The sequence below is a fragment of the Mesoplodon mirus genome (genome assembly GCF_964341445.2).
Source record: "Mesoplodon mirus genome assembly, chromosome: 2".
Taxonomy (NCBI): Eukaryota; Metazoa; Chordata; class Mammalia; order Artiodactyla; family Ziphiidae; genus Mesoplodon; species Mesoplodon mirus.
In genome coordinates, this window is record NC_138977.1 from 121,304,435 (window position 1) to 121,320,109 (window position 15,675).

A 15,675-nucleotide genomic window follows, 5' to 3' on the forward strand; every position below is an offset into this window, starting at 1 on the left:
AGAACCTTTCAAGAAAACAATGTCTTCAGTACAAATACTCAGAGAGGGGTGGATCTAAATTTGATGTGTCCTCTATCCTGTTCCATTGATCTATATGTCTGTTTTTGTGCTGGTACCATACTGTTTTGATGATTGTAGCTTGATCCCACTCCTGGGCATATATCCAGAGAAAACTCCAATTTGAAAAGACACTTGCACTCCTATGTCCGTAGTAGCAGTTTTTACAATAGCCAAGACATGGAAACAACATAAATATCCATCGACAGAAGAATGGATAAAGAAGATGTGGTACATATATACAATGGAATATTACTCAGCCGTAAAAAAGAATGAAATAATGCTATTTGCAGCAACATGGATGGACCTAGAGATTATCATACTAGGTGAAGTATGTCAGACAGGGAAAGACAAATATCATATGGTATCTCTTATATGTGGAATCTAAAAAAGTGATACAAGTGAACTTACTTACAAAACAGAAATAGATTCACAGACATAGAAAATAAACTTATGGTTACCAAAGGGGGAAAGGGGGGGGGGAGGGATAAATTAGGATTTGGGGGTTAAATTTGGGGATTTATATACACTACTATATATAAAACACATAACCAACAGGGACTTACTATACAGCACAGGGAAATATACTCAATATCTTGTAATAACATATAATGCAAAAGAAGCTTAAAAAAGAATATATATATATATATATATATATATATATAACTGAATTAGTTTGCTGTACACCTGAAACTAACACAATATTGAAAATCAACTATATTTTAATAAATTTTTTAAAAGTATAAAAATAATAATAAAAAGAAATATTAAAAAATAAAGTTCATGTATCCTCTATAAGATAAAGAATGCACTGCAGAGGATGATAAAATTATATCCAGTCTTGGAAGAGAGCAGGGCAAGTGTGGGCTGTGATGCTTCAGGGTCCTAGGTCAATGGCAAATGCACCTGTAACCAGAATTCTTCAGCCCCACCCACCACAAGTAAGTTCCTCTGCAGACATGATTTTCCCACCACTTCTCCTTGGGCCACCCCAGGTCCCGGTGCCTTTGATCAAGGATGCCAAGGGCTCTGTTCCTCTTTGTTGTGGCTGGTGTGTCTACCTGGGACAGGCAGTTTGTCTCACTCCCTGTTCCCTCTTTCCAAATCTTCCCTCTCTGGGTTCTTTACTCTCCATCTGCCTGCTACAGTGTCTCAAAACTATGGAACTGAGATTCCACTAGTTACCCTAACAAAAAATACTGGCTTTTATGAAAAGCCCCCAGAGTGAAAGCTGTGCTTTTGAAATCAGACCAGTCCTTGAAGGTAGGTTTTCAGATGCCAAGCATTTGGGGCAAAGTCTTTCCTAAATTCCTCACTTTCTACTCATGGGCTGCCCTCTGCACTGCTGGTGGGTGAGATGGTCTGGCTATTATGTACGTATGTATTATGTATGTATGTAAGAGGGAACTTCTGAAAAAGAGCATGGAAAAGGGTGTCCAGGATCACAGAACTGTTTCCTAAGGCATGTTCCCAGATACACTGGCTCCACAGAAATCTGTGGCTGCAGCTGAAAGTGAGTTCAGGAAATACTAGAACAAAACAGTTTATGTTCTGTGGGATTTCTCTGACTCCCTAACATGCTAAGGTAGGTCATGCAACTCCAATAGGAGGGGTGGAAATTGCATTAATCCCAAATTTATCGGACCTTGAGGCTGTTTCTTTTTCAAGGAGCAGAGTCTGAAATGAACCCCCGTGGGATGCAAGTGAAGGCAACATTGCAGCAGGTGGATTCTGCTGACTTTATTTTGAGGAGGGGGAGTAGGCAGCTTGTTACGAGGGTGTGGGTCCTTCCAATTATTTCTTCTTATAAACTCTGGTGTAATAAGCCACCAAGGGTAGGGAGTGTTTGCCATTGGTTCTGGTTGCCCAGCTTCGGAACCCCCTGGAGCTGGAGGAACCCTCAGGAACCCTCACTTAATGAGTCTTGGGGAGAAGCAGAGTCCACCTTCTCCTCATGAAACTGAAAGTGTGCCATTAAGGTGGGGAGCAGGGCCCAGGCTTGTGCACCAAAGAGACATGTGAGATTATTTACAGCAGCAGGATGGCCACAAACTGGAAACCGCCTAAATGTCCACCAGCAGAACAGATGAATGAACTGTGGTATATTCATCCATACAGAGGAATGTGAGAAAGTGAGGAAAAAGATTTAGCAATGACTGCGTGTAATGACGTGGATGAATCTCATAGCCATAACGTTGAATGAAAGAAGACTGGTACAAGTACATCCTGTGATTCCACTTATTTGAAGCTCAGAAACAGGCAAAACTAACTTCTGGTGCTAGATGTCGGGATAATGGTTGCATTGTGGGGAGTATTGACTGGAAGGGGGCATGAAGAACTTCTTGGGGTTCTGGAAACATATGCAAAAATGTATCAAGCTATACATTTAATATCTATGCAATTTACATGTCATTAATCCCCCAAAATAGGTAAATAAATAGAAAGATGGGGGAAAAAACAATATTTACTACCTAATGACATAATAACTAGCATTTAAAAAATACATGCTGGGACTTCCCTGGTGGCGCAGTGGTTTGGAATCCACCAGCCAATGCAGGGGGCATGGGTTCGAGCCCTGGTCTGGGAAGGTCTCACATGCCGCAGAGTATCTAAGCCCATGTGCCACAGCTACTGAGCCTGCACTCTAGGGCTTGTGTGCCACAACTACCAAACATGTATGCTACAACTACTGAAGCCCGTGCACCTGGAGCCCACGCTCTGCAACAAGAGAAGCCACCGCAATGAGAAGCCCGTGCACTGCAAAGAAGAGTAGCCCCCGCTCGCCACAGCTGGAGAAAGCCTGTGCGCAGCAACAAAGACCCAACACAGCCATAAACAAACAAACAAATAAATAAAATAAGAATAGTAATTTTATAAATAAATAAATAAAAATTTTAAAATACATGCTAGGAATTATATATATAATATATGTGTATTGCTTATAATAATTCTGTGGTTAAGGTTCTGAGACTTTAAAAAACAGCTTAATTGAGGTATAATTGACAAAAGAAACTGCATATATTTAACTAATATCATGTATTAAGTTTTGATCTATGTAAACACTTATGTAATCATGACAACCATCAAGAGGTTGAGCACATCTACCACCCCAAGCTTTCTCACGCCCTTGGCAACCTGCCTCCCATGCCCATCCCTCCCTGCCCCTTCCCTCCCCCTCCCTCACTCCCAGGCAACCACTGGTCTGCTTTCTGTCACTACTCATTAGTTTGCACTTTCTGAAATCTTACATAATTTTACATAATTGGAGTCATACTTCATTCTTTTTCACTGTTGAAGAGTATTCACTGGCGTACTTTGTCTTCTCACCTGTTGGTGGACAGTTGGGCTGTTTCCAGTTTGGGGTGGTTATAAATAAACCTGCTGAGGACTTTTCTTGTACACATCTCTATGTGAACACATGCATTTCTCTTGCGTGAATACCTAGAAGGAGAATGGCTGGATCATAAGGTGAACCTTTTAAGAAACTGCAAAATTTTTTTCCAAGTTGGATGTATATTTCACATTTCTGACAGCAGGGTATGGGAGTCCTAGTCATCTTTACCAACACTTGCAGAGTCAATCTCTAACCATTCTAATGCGTGTGTAGTGGTTTCCCATTGCGGTTCTAATTTGCATTTTCCTAATGACTAATGATGTTGAGCATCTTTTCACTTTGCCACAAGTGTATATTCTTTGGTGAGGTGTCTATTAAAATCTTCTGCCCATTTTAAGTGTTAATGTTGTTTGTTTTCTGATTACTGAGTTTGAGAATTCTTTTTTTAAGTTATTTTTTTATTGGAGTATAGTTGATTTTCAGTGTGTGTTAGTTTCTGCTGTACAGCAAAGTGAATCAGCCGTACATATACATATATCCACTCTCTTCTAGGCTCCATTCCCATATAGGTCATTACAGAGCACCAAGAGAATTCTTTTTTTTTTTTTTTTTTTGCGGTACGCGGGCCTCTCACTGCTGTGGCCTCTCCCGTTGCAGACACAGGCTCCGGACGTGCAGGCTCAGCTGCCATGGCTCACAGGCCCAGCTGCTCCGCGACATGTGGCATCTTCCTGGACCGGGGTACAAACCCGTGTCCCCTGCATCGGCAGGTGGACTCTCAACCACTGTGCCACCAGGGAAGCCCAAGAATTCTTAATATATTCTGCATCCTAGTCCTTTATCACATATATTATTTGCAAATATTTTATTCTAGTTAATGATGCATTTTGAAGAAGTTTTTGATTTTGATGAAGTCTAGTTTATTAATTTTCTTTTATGTGCTGTGTTTTTGGTGTCACAACTAAAAATATCTTCATCTTACCCAATGTATCAAAGTTTTCTCCTCTGTTGTCTTCTAGAATTTTTATAGTTATAGGCTTTACATTTAGGTTTATGAAGTATTTTGAATTAATTTTCATGTATAGCACAAAATATGGATTGAGGGATTTTTTTGCATATGCATATCCATTGTTCTGGCACTTCTTGTTGAAGAGTGTAGCACTGAATTGCCATTGTATTTGATCAAAAATCAGTTTACCATGTGTGATTCTATTTCTGGATTCTCTATTCTAGTCCACTGATCTATTTGTTTATCATCACACCATTGCCAACTCTGTTCTACTTTGTTAACACTGTTTAGGCTATTTAAGATTCTTGGTATTTCCATATGGCTTTTCTTTTTTAGTTTGTTAATTTTCAAATTTTAAATTAATTTTACAGTCTTGGAATAATCCCCATGGTCACAATGAATTATCCTTTCTAGGTGTTATGGATTCAATTAACTAAAATTTTCTTGAGAAATTTTCATCTGTATTCATGAGAGATGTTTGTAGGTAGTTTTCTTTGCCTGGTTTTGCTATTAGGGCTTGGTATCAAGACTAGCTTCACAGAATGTGTGGAGGAAGAATTCCTTCCTCTTCAATTTACAGACTTGGTACTCTGGAAGAGTTTGTAGAATTGGTGTTATTTCTTTCTTAAATGTTTGGTAGAATTTACTGATGAACCATCTGGTCCTGGAAGGTTTTTATTTTCTGTTCTTGGTTGTTCTTTGGTGGGTGGGGGTGGATTTTTTTAACTATAACTTTAATTTCTCTAATACATATAAGGCTACTCAAGTTATCTGTTTCTTCTTCAGTGACTTTGTGTGTGTGTGTGTGTGTGTGTGTGTGTGTTACATGGGCCTCTCACTGTTGTGGCCTCTCCCATTGCGGAGCACAGGCTCCGGATGCGCAGGCTCAGCGGCCATGGCTCACGGGCCTAGCCGCTCCGCGGCACGTGGGATCTTCCCGGACCAGGGCACAAACCCACGTCCCCTGCATCGGCAGGCGGACTCTCAACCACTGCGCCACCAGGGAAGCCCTTCAGTGACATTTGATAGTTTGTGTCTTTTGAGGAATTTTACCATCTCATCTAAGTTGTTGAATTTATTGGCATAAGGTTGTTCATAATTGTACTGGGTTGAAATTCATGTCCACTGTGACCTTATTTGGAAATGAGATTCTTTGCAGATGTAATTAACTAAGAAGAGGTCACAATGGATTAGGGTGATCCTTAAATCTAATATGACTAGTGTCCTTGGAAGAAGAAGGAAATTTGGATACAGGGACAGAGGGGAAATGCCATGTGATGACATAGGCAGAGGCTGGAGTGGCAACACTGCAAGCCTAGGACTGCCAAGAATTGCTGGCCACCACTAGCAGCTAAAAGAGGCCGGAAAGGATTCTACTCAGTCTCAGAGGAAAATGGCCCTGCTGACACCTTGATTTTGGACTTCTAGCCTCCAGAACCATGAAAGAATACATTTCTGTTGTTTTAAGTCATCCAGTTTCTGGTACTTTTTTATGGCAGCCCTAGGAAATGAATACAACAATAATCCCTCATTATCCTCTTAAAATCTGTGGAATCTGTAGGGATGTCACGACTATTCTTCCTGATGTTAGTAATTTACGTCTTCTCTTTCATTCTTCCTCATCAGTTTTATTGATCTTCTTAAGGAATCAGCTTTGGTTTTACTGGTTTTTCTCTATTGCTTGTCTGTTTACTATTCCATTGACTCCTACTCTAATGCTTATCCTTTCTTCTACTACTGTGTGTTTAACTTGCATTTCCCCCTATAGTTTCTTAATGTAAAATCAGGCATCATTGATTTGAGACCTTTCTTCTCTTCTAATATTTTCGTGCAATAAAATTTCTTCTCAGTACTGTTTAGCAGTATCCCACACATTTCGATATGTTATGATTTCATTTTAATTCAGTTCAAAATGCTTTGTAATTTTCTGTATGAAAATTAGTTCCCTGGGTTATTTAGAAGTATGTTCTTTAGTTTCCAAATATTTGGAGATTTGACAGTGATCTTTCAGTAATTGATTGATGTTTTAATTCCACTATGGTCAGAGAATCCATTTGTATGAAAATCCTTTTACATTTATTGAGATTTGTTTTATGGCCCATTTACCTATCTTGGTCAATGTTCTGTGTGCATTTGAAAAGAATGTGTATTCTGCTGTTCTTGGATGGAGTGTATATAAATGTCAATTAGGTCAAATTGGCTGATAGTGTTGTTTAAATCTTCTATATCCTGGCTGATTTCCTCTCTACTAGCTCTAACAATTATCAAGAATGGGATGTTGAAATCTCTATCATCATGGATTTATCTGTTTCTCCTTGTAGTTCCAGCACTCTTTGATTCATATATTTTAAAGATCTTTTATTAAGTGCATGCATATTTAGTATTGTTATTTCCTCTGGATGAATTGATTCCTCTATATTATGAAATAACCCTTTTATCTCTGATAATATTATTTCTTCTGGAATCTACTTTGTGTGATATTGATATAAGTAATCTAGCTTTCTTTCCATCAGTGTGAGCACCACTGATCTTTTTCCATCCTTTTAACCTAATTGTTACTAGTATTTGAAGTGAGTTTCTTGTAGGCAGCACATAGTTGGGTCATTCTGACCATCTCGACCTGTTAATTGTGATGTTAAGAACATTTGCATTATATTTAATGTAGTTATTTATATGGTTTGCTTTAAATCTATCATCTTGCTATTTGCTTTCTATGTGGCCCATTGATTCTTTGTTCCTCTTTTGCTCTGTTCCTGGCTTCTTTTGAATTAATTGAATAATTCTATTAGTCCTTTTGAGCTCATTTTTGGCTTATTTACGATGACTCTTTGTTTTATTTTAGTGGTGAACTTAGAGTTCAAAGTATACGTTTCTAACTTATTACAGTTCAACTTCCAGTGACGTTATTCAGTTTACCTGTAGTATCTTACAGCGAGCAGTAGACTTCTACATCTCTCCTCCCAATCTGTATGCTACTGTTCTTGCGTATTGTACCTTGTCATATGTTTTAAACCCCATGCTACATTGTCATTATTTTTGCACAATCAATTATCATTTAAGGACATTTAAATAATTTTAAAGTCTGTATGTCATCACTCATATTACACTTTCCACTGCTCTTCAATCCTTTGCATAGGTCTGTATTTCCATTTGGTATTATCTCTTTAAGCCTGAATGACTCCTTCACTATTTTTTATAATGAAGGTCTGTTGGTTATAAATGTTTTCAGCTTTTGTAGTTCTGAAAAAGTCTCTATTTTGCTTTCATTTTTGAAAGCTACTTTTGCTGGGTATAGAGTTCTGTTTTAATAACTTGACTGCTTTTAAGATTTTCTTTTTATTACTGGTTTTTGGCAATTGACTATGATGTATCTTGGAGTCATTTTTCTTATTTTTCTTGCACTTGGGATTTAGCTTGTTGAAAAATACAATAAAGTTTTATTTGATAGTTTTAATATCTTTCATGTCTCTACTTAACTCTTTGAACATATGGAATAAAATTATAATGGCTATTTTAATGTCCTTATCTGCCATTTCTAATATCTGTGTCACTTCTGGATCAGTTTTGATTGATTTTTCTTTTTGTTTTGGGTCATATTTTCCCTCTTCTTTGTATATTTGGTAATCTTTTACTGGATGCTAGATACTGTGAATTTCACCTTGTTGGATATTGGATAATTTTTTATTTTTAGAAGTATTTCTGAGCTGTTTTCTGGGATGTACATAAGTTACTTGGAAGTAGTCTGATCCTTTCAGTTCTTGCTTTTAATATTATCTAGGCAGGACTGGAATAGTGCTCAATCTGGGCCTCATTTCCCCACTTCTAGGGAAAAACTGTGTTCTCTACCTGATGCCTTATGATTCGTGAAGTTTTCCAGTTTGACTGGGAGGAAGAGCCACCATATCCAGCCCCATGTGAGCATGGGCACCCCTGCTGCTGATCTTGTCAGGTGACTTCTCCCCTCTGTCTCGCTTGCTTTCCTTACATGATCAGTACTCTGTTCTGACTAGTACTTACCTGTCAGCACTCTGCTGAATACTTGAGGGACACCCTCTGCAGGGTCCTCCCAGGGTTTTCCCTCTATGTGGCTCTCTCTCTGGTTGTCTGTCCCACAACTCTGGCTGCCTCTGTCTCTCTCTCCTCCCAACCCCATCTTCTCAATTCAGAAAGCCCTCCAGGCTCTGTCTGGGTTCCACCTCTACGTGTCGCAGCCCGGAAAATCTATCATGGCTCTAAGCCAGGCAACCACAGGGCTCCCCTCATTTGCGTCCCATCTTCAGGGATCACTGCCGTTTATTGCCTGGTGGCCAGTGTCTTAAACACCATTGTCTCATATATTTTGTCCTCTGTGTAGATCTGGTTTCCATCACTCTATCTTGGCTGGAAACAGAAGTCTCTCTTTATCCCCATTTTATAAGTAAGGAATCTGAGACTTAGAGGGATTAAGGAATTTGCCCAGGGTAGGCCAGCTTGTAACCAGGAAACTCACATTCATATATGGGCAGTCCAACGCCAGAGCCATGTTATTAAGAATCACTGTGCTCTACTGCTTCTGTGGTCCGCATGCTCTATGTAGATGACCTGATCCCATGTTTGCAATAGCATTCTAAGGCAGGCATTGTGAGTCATTTTACAAATATTTGTTGAGGGCTTCCTACATGCTGGGCCTGTTCTAGGTGCTGGAGCTGAAGGCTTGAGCAAAGTTGACTCAAGTCCCCTGCCCTCTTAGGGCTAACATTCCCGCAGGAGGAAAGGACAGTACACAAAGTGAAAAGTAAATAATAGAACACGTAACACAGTGATGTTCCAAGGACAAAGTCAAACAAGGAAGAGGTGCAGGATGTGTGTGTGTGTCTGTATGTGTGGTGAAAGGGGTGGCAATTCAGATAGGGAGTTCAGGGAAAGCTTCACTAAGAAGGTAACATTTACATAAAGACATGGAGCAGTTTAGGGAGTGAAACATGAAGGAAGGTGGTGTCTGGTATCTTATAGTAGTGACAGCAATAGGTACCATCAACAAAACACCTTCTAAGGTCCAGGCCTTTGTAAGGGCTTTATGTGTACTATCTTCACGCACAAAAATGCGGAAGTTATTTTTTTCCTAAAATGTAACTATATTTATTGTGTTTTTTTAATTATTAAAAAAAACCCATGCTGGTTGTAAAACAAAAATAAAGCGATACAGAAATATATGTAAATACAAGGTAAAGATCCTCTTGTAGATAATCTCTTCCCACCCCTCATTTACCAGAGATATTTTACCAGAGATAACTCATGAACAAGTGGATGAACCCTTCTATGCATTTGTAAACATGTATGTATGAATATACGCATAAAATGGGCTCGTGGTGTCATGCAACCTAGTTTTATTCCCATTTCACAAATATATCATAAACAGCTTTCCATGCTGATACATAGACTATATCTTTTTCAATGCTGTATCTGAATGTACTATACTTTAACCCTTTGGATGCATATTTAACAATGTTTTGCTATTATTCAGAATGCTACAGGGGAGCTCCTTATACACATTCCTGATTGCGCCAGATATTTTCCATTTGCTCCTTAAGATCTAGAAAAAAGTGGAGGTGAGAAAAGTTGAGTAACCTATTTGAAATTCTACCTACCTACAGACAATAGAGTTCATTATAGGCTGGGTCAATATGTGTAATTGGATTGTCTGTAGCAATAATGCCATATCACCAAAAGGTCAATTGAGTTAAACCCCCAGTATGCTTTTTCGACTGAACTGACAGTCAGACCTGGCCACACGTATTGGCCGCCCTGGCCAGACTTTTCAGTCGTGTCACCAGAATCGTGCACTGTGAGTCAGTGTTTACATCTGAGGTTATGTAAAGTCAGTATTCTGAGGTGACAGCACGGGGTGGGGTGCTCCCAGTGGGGCATTGGCATGAGGGCACCGGTGTCTTAGGTGGGATATGCGGGTTGCTCCTGGATCCAGTCTTTCTTTCCCAAGCTCACTGTCCCTCAGGGGAGATCCCCTGCTCCCCTCTCTTTCCCGACAGCCCAGGGCGTTTCCACGGGCGACACGCACGGGGAGCCATGGCGTTCACAGTGCTCTTCTCTGCCTCTCAAGGCTCAGGAGCTACAAGAGCCGGACCCAGCTGATGACACTTTCAGAAACTCCACTCAAACTAGCTCAAGGAACCGGCAAATCCAGAGATGTGGAAGGGCTTGGAAAGCCTTGATCCAGAGACCCAAACGGGCTTTCTCTCCCCATCTCTCTCATTTCCCCTAACCCCCTTTTGGGCTTTACATGACAGGTGTCTTTTCTTGTGCTGGGAATGCCATCCCCTGACAGCTGGATCTTTATTCTTACCCTGTGGGTCCGAAGGGATTGGCATTGCCCCTCTGAAAGCTCAGGGAGCCTCTGATAGATGCTGCTTGGACCCCCTGACACCCCTTCGATGGTGAAGTGGAGGAGCAGACCAGCAGCGTGTCAGTCACAGCCCACGGTGACTGCGGTCGTTTTGAGGGCAAACACCTGTGTTCCTCATCTAGTTCCCCTGGACCCCCAACTGCCTGGCATGTAGCAGGGGCCCCGTGAGATGTTCTCTTCTTGAATTAAATGGAATCGTAATTATATCCAGCCATGCTGCCTTCCCTGAATATTTATGGATAAACCCCTCCTCTAAGCTAAGCATGCCTCCCAGAGAAACCAGTGGCTCTCTTTTCATGGGCTCTTTATTCTTTGGGGTTTCTAGGTTGCAGTGATACTTGAGGGTGAGTGTTGGGGGATGTGGTGGCAGTCTCAGCAGTTCTGTGACAATGAAGGTATCTGGTAAAGACCCATGTGCTGCCTGCCTGGGCATTTGTTTTTTTGCCTGCTCTCCAATATGACAGTGGTTTTGGGCATCCTCCCCAGAACCACTTCTCGATGCTGAAATAACATGGAAACAACCTAAATGTCCATCAACAGAAGAATGGATAAGGACGATGTGGTACATACATGCAATGAAATATGACTCAGCCATAAAAAGAACAAAATAATGCCATTTGCAGCAACATGGGTGCTACTAGAGATTATCATACTAAGTGAAGTCAGAAAGAGAAAGACAAATACCATAGGATATCACTTATATATGGAATCTAAAATATGACACAAGTGAAAGTATCTGTGAAACAGAAACAGACTCACAGACATAGAGAACAGAGCTGTGGTTGCCGGGGGGGTGTTGGAGGAGGGTTGGAGTGGGAGGTTGCGATTAGCAGATGCAAACTGTTATATGTAGAATGGATAAACAACAGGGTCCTACAGTATAGCACAGGGAACTATATTCAATATCCTGTGATAAACCATAATGGAAAAGAATATGAAAAAGAATATATATATGTATAACTGAGTCACTTTGCTGTACAGCAGAAATTAGCACAACATAGTAAATCAACTATACTTCAATTTTAAAAAATGCTGAAATAACTCAGCGGTCTAACAGACCACTGAATTAACAGGACATTTGTCTGATGGAGGCTATGATGTTGTCTTCTTCTATTCTTTTTTTTTTTTTTCTCTCCTGGGGATGTGGCATGGGAGCAGCGGTGGCCTCCTGACCTAACCTGCTCATAGAATTGCAGAGACTCCCCATCAATCTCCGATGCTCACCATTATAACCCAGCCTGTGCCCATCAGCCATGTGGCCACTCTGTTTTTCTTAAGTGTAAGCGCTCTCAGGATTCAGGTCAGAGCTATCTATTGCCTGCTCTAAGAATTAGCTTTTTCTTCTATAAAAAGGAAAAGGAAATTGTTGGTTTCTAAGAACTACAAAGGATACTGGAGGCATTTGGCTAAACCTGCTTTTCTGTGAGCTCAGGATGGTAACATAATTAAACTGTCAAACAAGATCATTAATTTATCAAAAGCTATGAATTACACTTGAGACAAGTTATTAGTCTAGAACACCACAGATGTTATCCTTTATGGTCAAATATACGTAGGTTATCAAGCTCTAGTAATAAATCACATTTTTCTTTCTTGCCACAAGAAAAATCTATTTTTTGATATTGTTCAGAGAAGAAAACCACATATTGATTTAAAAATATATATGAATAACTTAAGTCCCCAAACTCAGCTATAATATGACAAAGAATAAAAGGGAATAAATAGAAGTCGGCAGGGACAAAGGAAGAAAAACTCCAGAAAAAAAAAAAAAAAAAAGAACTGCTAACTTGCTAACAGCAAAAAATTGAGTCTTAGATGAAGGCATTAGAAAAGCATTGCAGACGCCCACATTTGGCCCTTATACAATAACTTCCTTTGGTGAGTGAAAACGAAGAAACGACTATTACTTTAATTTCCTTCTGGAAAAGAATTAGTGGTTCATGTCCTGTAGTGCCTCGAGCCTAGAGCGGAGAGGAAAGAACACAGCGGCCACGAATAATGGTCCATGGGGGCAGAAGCACAGGAACATTGTTCCTGTGCATGTTAGTGGGCGCTCTAATTCCTCGCCCAGTTGGGCCCACGAGGTGACTTTAAGGGCATCAGACATTGTCCTCCTGGGAAGAGTTAAGGAAGGACATGCCTCTGGCTTCGTAACTTTCATGCCAGGCTTCACAGAGACACCAGAGCATTTTCTAGACAGCTAGAGGGACCCTGCAGTGGTGAGTTCAGTAATTCTTATGGAGTCTAATCATAAATGTGCTGGGAAGTAGTGTATGATTATAAACAACTCCCAGATAAAAGACAATGTTTTTCACTGTGGCTGCATCTGTTTCTCCTACACTCTATCATTATCTTCTCTTTTTACTATCCCTTCTTTTCCATCGTGTTTTCCCTCACAGTCAGCCCGCGTCCCCCAGATGGTTACTGAACACACCCACAATGGTTTCAAGGCCCACATATTGACGGGTCCTTTCATCCTTGTCTTTTCTTGGCAAACAGTAGTTCACTTGGCCATGTTCTCTTCTCTCTTCCACCATTTTTGCCCAGCAAGGACTCTGGAACCAGACCACCTGCTTCGTATTCTGCCTCTGCCACTTACTAGATGTGTGACCTTGGGCAAGTCATTTATTCTCTCTGTGCCTCATTTTCCTCATCTGAAAATGGGAGTAATAATAATAATAGCTTTTTAATAGTGCTGTTCCGAAGAGCGAGTTAATATGTGAAATGTGCTTGGAATGGGGCCAGGAATATAATTTGTAACATTTAAGTATATGATAAATAAAATCAAAAGAAAGTTCACCCTCAAAAATAACGTTAAAAAAATTTCAAATAACATATATCCTCTGTACAGAAGTCAGAAAACGTGTAAAAGCAATACACAATCCCAGAGGCTCCGAGGACCCTTGGCCAAGGCTCACAGCTGCTGAGCCTCAGGGCCCACCAGGGGCTTGACCGTGGCTTTGGGGCTCAGCACGGCCCCGGGACCTGCGCCAGCGCGGGGATCAGTGCATTAGAACAGGGGTCCCGCTCTGCGCTGAGGTTACTGCGGTGCCCAAGGAGCTACACGAAGGAAGCTGTAGGTTCACACGCACACCGAGCCTCACTGCAGACCCGGCAAACGTGTTCTCATCCCCACTTTTACTCTCAGGGGCAGAGATCAGCAGGTGCGCTGGACCTCTCCCAGTGAGAGACACGCCCGCCCCCTTTCCATCACCTACATCTCTTTTGCTCTCCTGCTGCAGGACTTTCCGCAGGGGGAGGTCTGTTGGCTTTTGTTCTCTATTCCACCATTTCCTTTTTTTTCTTCTAAAATTCCTAACGCAGACTTTGATGCTTTAATTCACTTTTTTTTTTTTTTTTTTGTAGCCAGCGTTGCCGGGTTTTTTATATGCTTCCCATTATTATATTGACAAGCATCCCTAGTGAACAAAGCGGAGCACCAGCCTTTAACAAACAGGGGGCACAGTAGCGGGCGTGGGGTGGGAGGTGTGATGAATTGGGAGATTGGGATTGGCATGTATACACTAATATGTATAAAATGGATAACTCATAAGAAGCTGCTGTATAGCACAGGGAACTCCACTTCGCTGTACAGTAGAAACTAACGCAACATTGTAAAACAAGCATACCACCCGCCAAAATTACCGAAAAGGAGAAAGAAGACAGGGGGCACAGGAACCAAAGTGAGTTTGTGAAACAAACCACTCAGCTTGTGGGGAGGGACCTGAGTTTTGGGGTCCTAGGCAGGCGCCGAGCTCAGGCCAGCAAGGAGGAGGAGGGTCACCCAGTGGGCTGTCTGGCTGGGGTGGGGAAGAGTGAGGACGGGCGTTATGGGGTCTCTGATGAAGCAGAGGATAAATACCCCTTGAAGTGAATGGGAGCGTGTTCCGGCGTCCGCCCCTCACCCTGAGGCCGTGACACTCCAACCTCCGGCTGGGGAGAAATACCCCCGCCCAGGGGCAGGCCCTGCGACCAGGACTTTGGCTTCTCGGCGTCCAGGGGTGACACCGTGCTGCCAGCTCAAAGAGCGCGTGCAGGGTTTGGGCAGAGAGGCACAAAGCACTCTGCAGGCGGGGACACGGGGGAAGGCGGGGAAGCCGGGGACAGAGTGGCAAAGGAGGACGTGCCCGCGTGAGGCGACACCTCCAGGCCCCTGGGACGTGGGCCAGAGAGATTTTGCGGCTCTGCCGCTTCAGTGACCCTGGGAAAAGGTGGGTGAGGGTCTGTGACTGGTTTTCTTCTTTCTTGTGGGTGAGTGATCTGCAGCGATGCTTCCTGCAAGAACGCTCGTCGTGCAGTCTGCTGGGCCGGTTTGGCTGGAGGTGAAGAACTGCCTGCTTCAGGGCAGCGGGAAAAGCCCTTAGTTCCCCCCGCACTCCACAGAGTACATTTCTCAAGGGCGGGGGCCGCGCCTCACTTTTCTCAGTGCCCTTAGCACCTGCAACCCGGGAGCGCGATCTCTGAGTGAATCAGAGTGGGGGATGAATCTGCTGACTTCCTGCACTTCAGAGAGTAAAAAGGGGGAAAAAAGGCGTAAAACTATCTTTTGATACCAGCGCGTGTAAATGAGTTTATCCCTGAAATGTTCTTTGAAGCAAGTTGTTAATGGGGAGGGAGAAGAGGAGGGGGGTTAGAGCCCAGAACCCCAGCGGCTGAGGATGGAAAATGCCGCAGGAAGCATCAGAGACCTGTAGATGTGACTGTATAATTTATCTGCTAATTCAATACAATTTTGAGAGTAAATTGTAATGATTAAAATTATGGACTGAAAACTGGTTTCTGACATTGACGATACACAACATAGTTTTATTTAAAAAACTCTGTTACCGAGAAAATGCTTACTAAAAATTAAAAATGTACATTGAAGCAAAATTT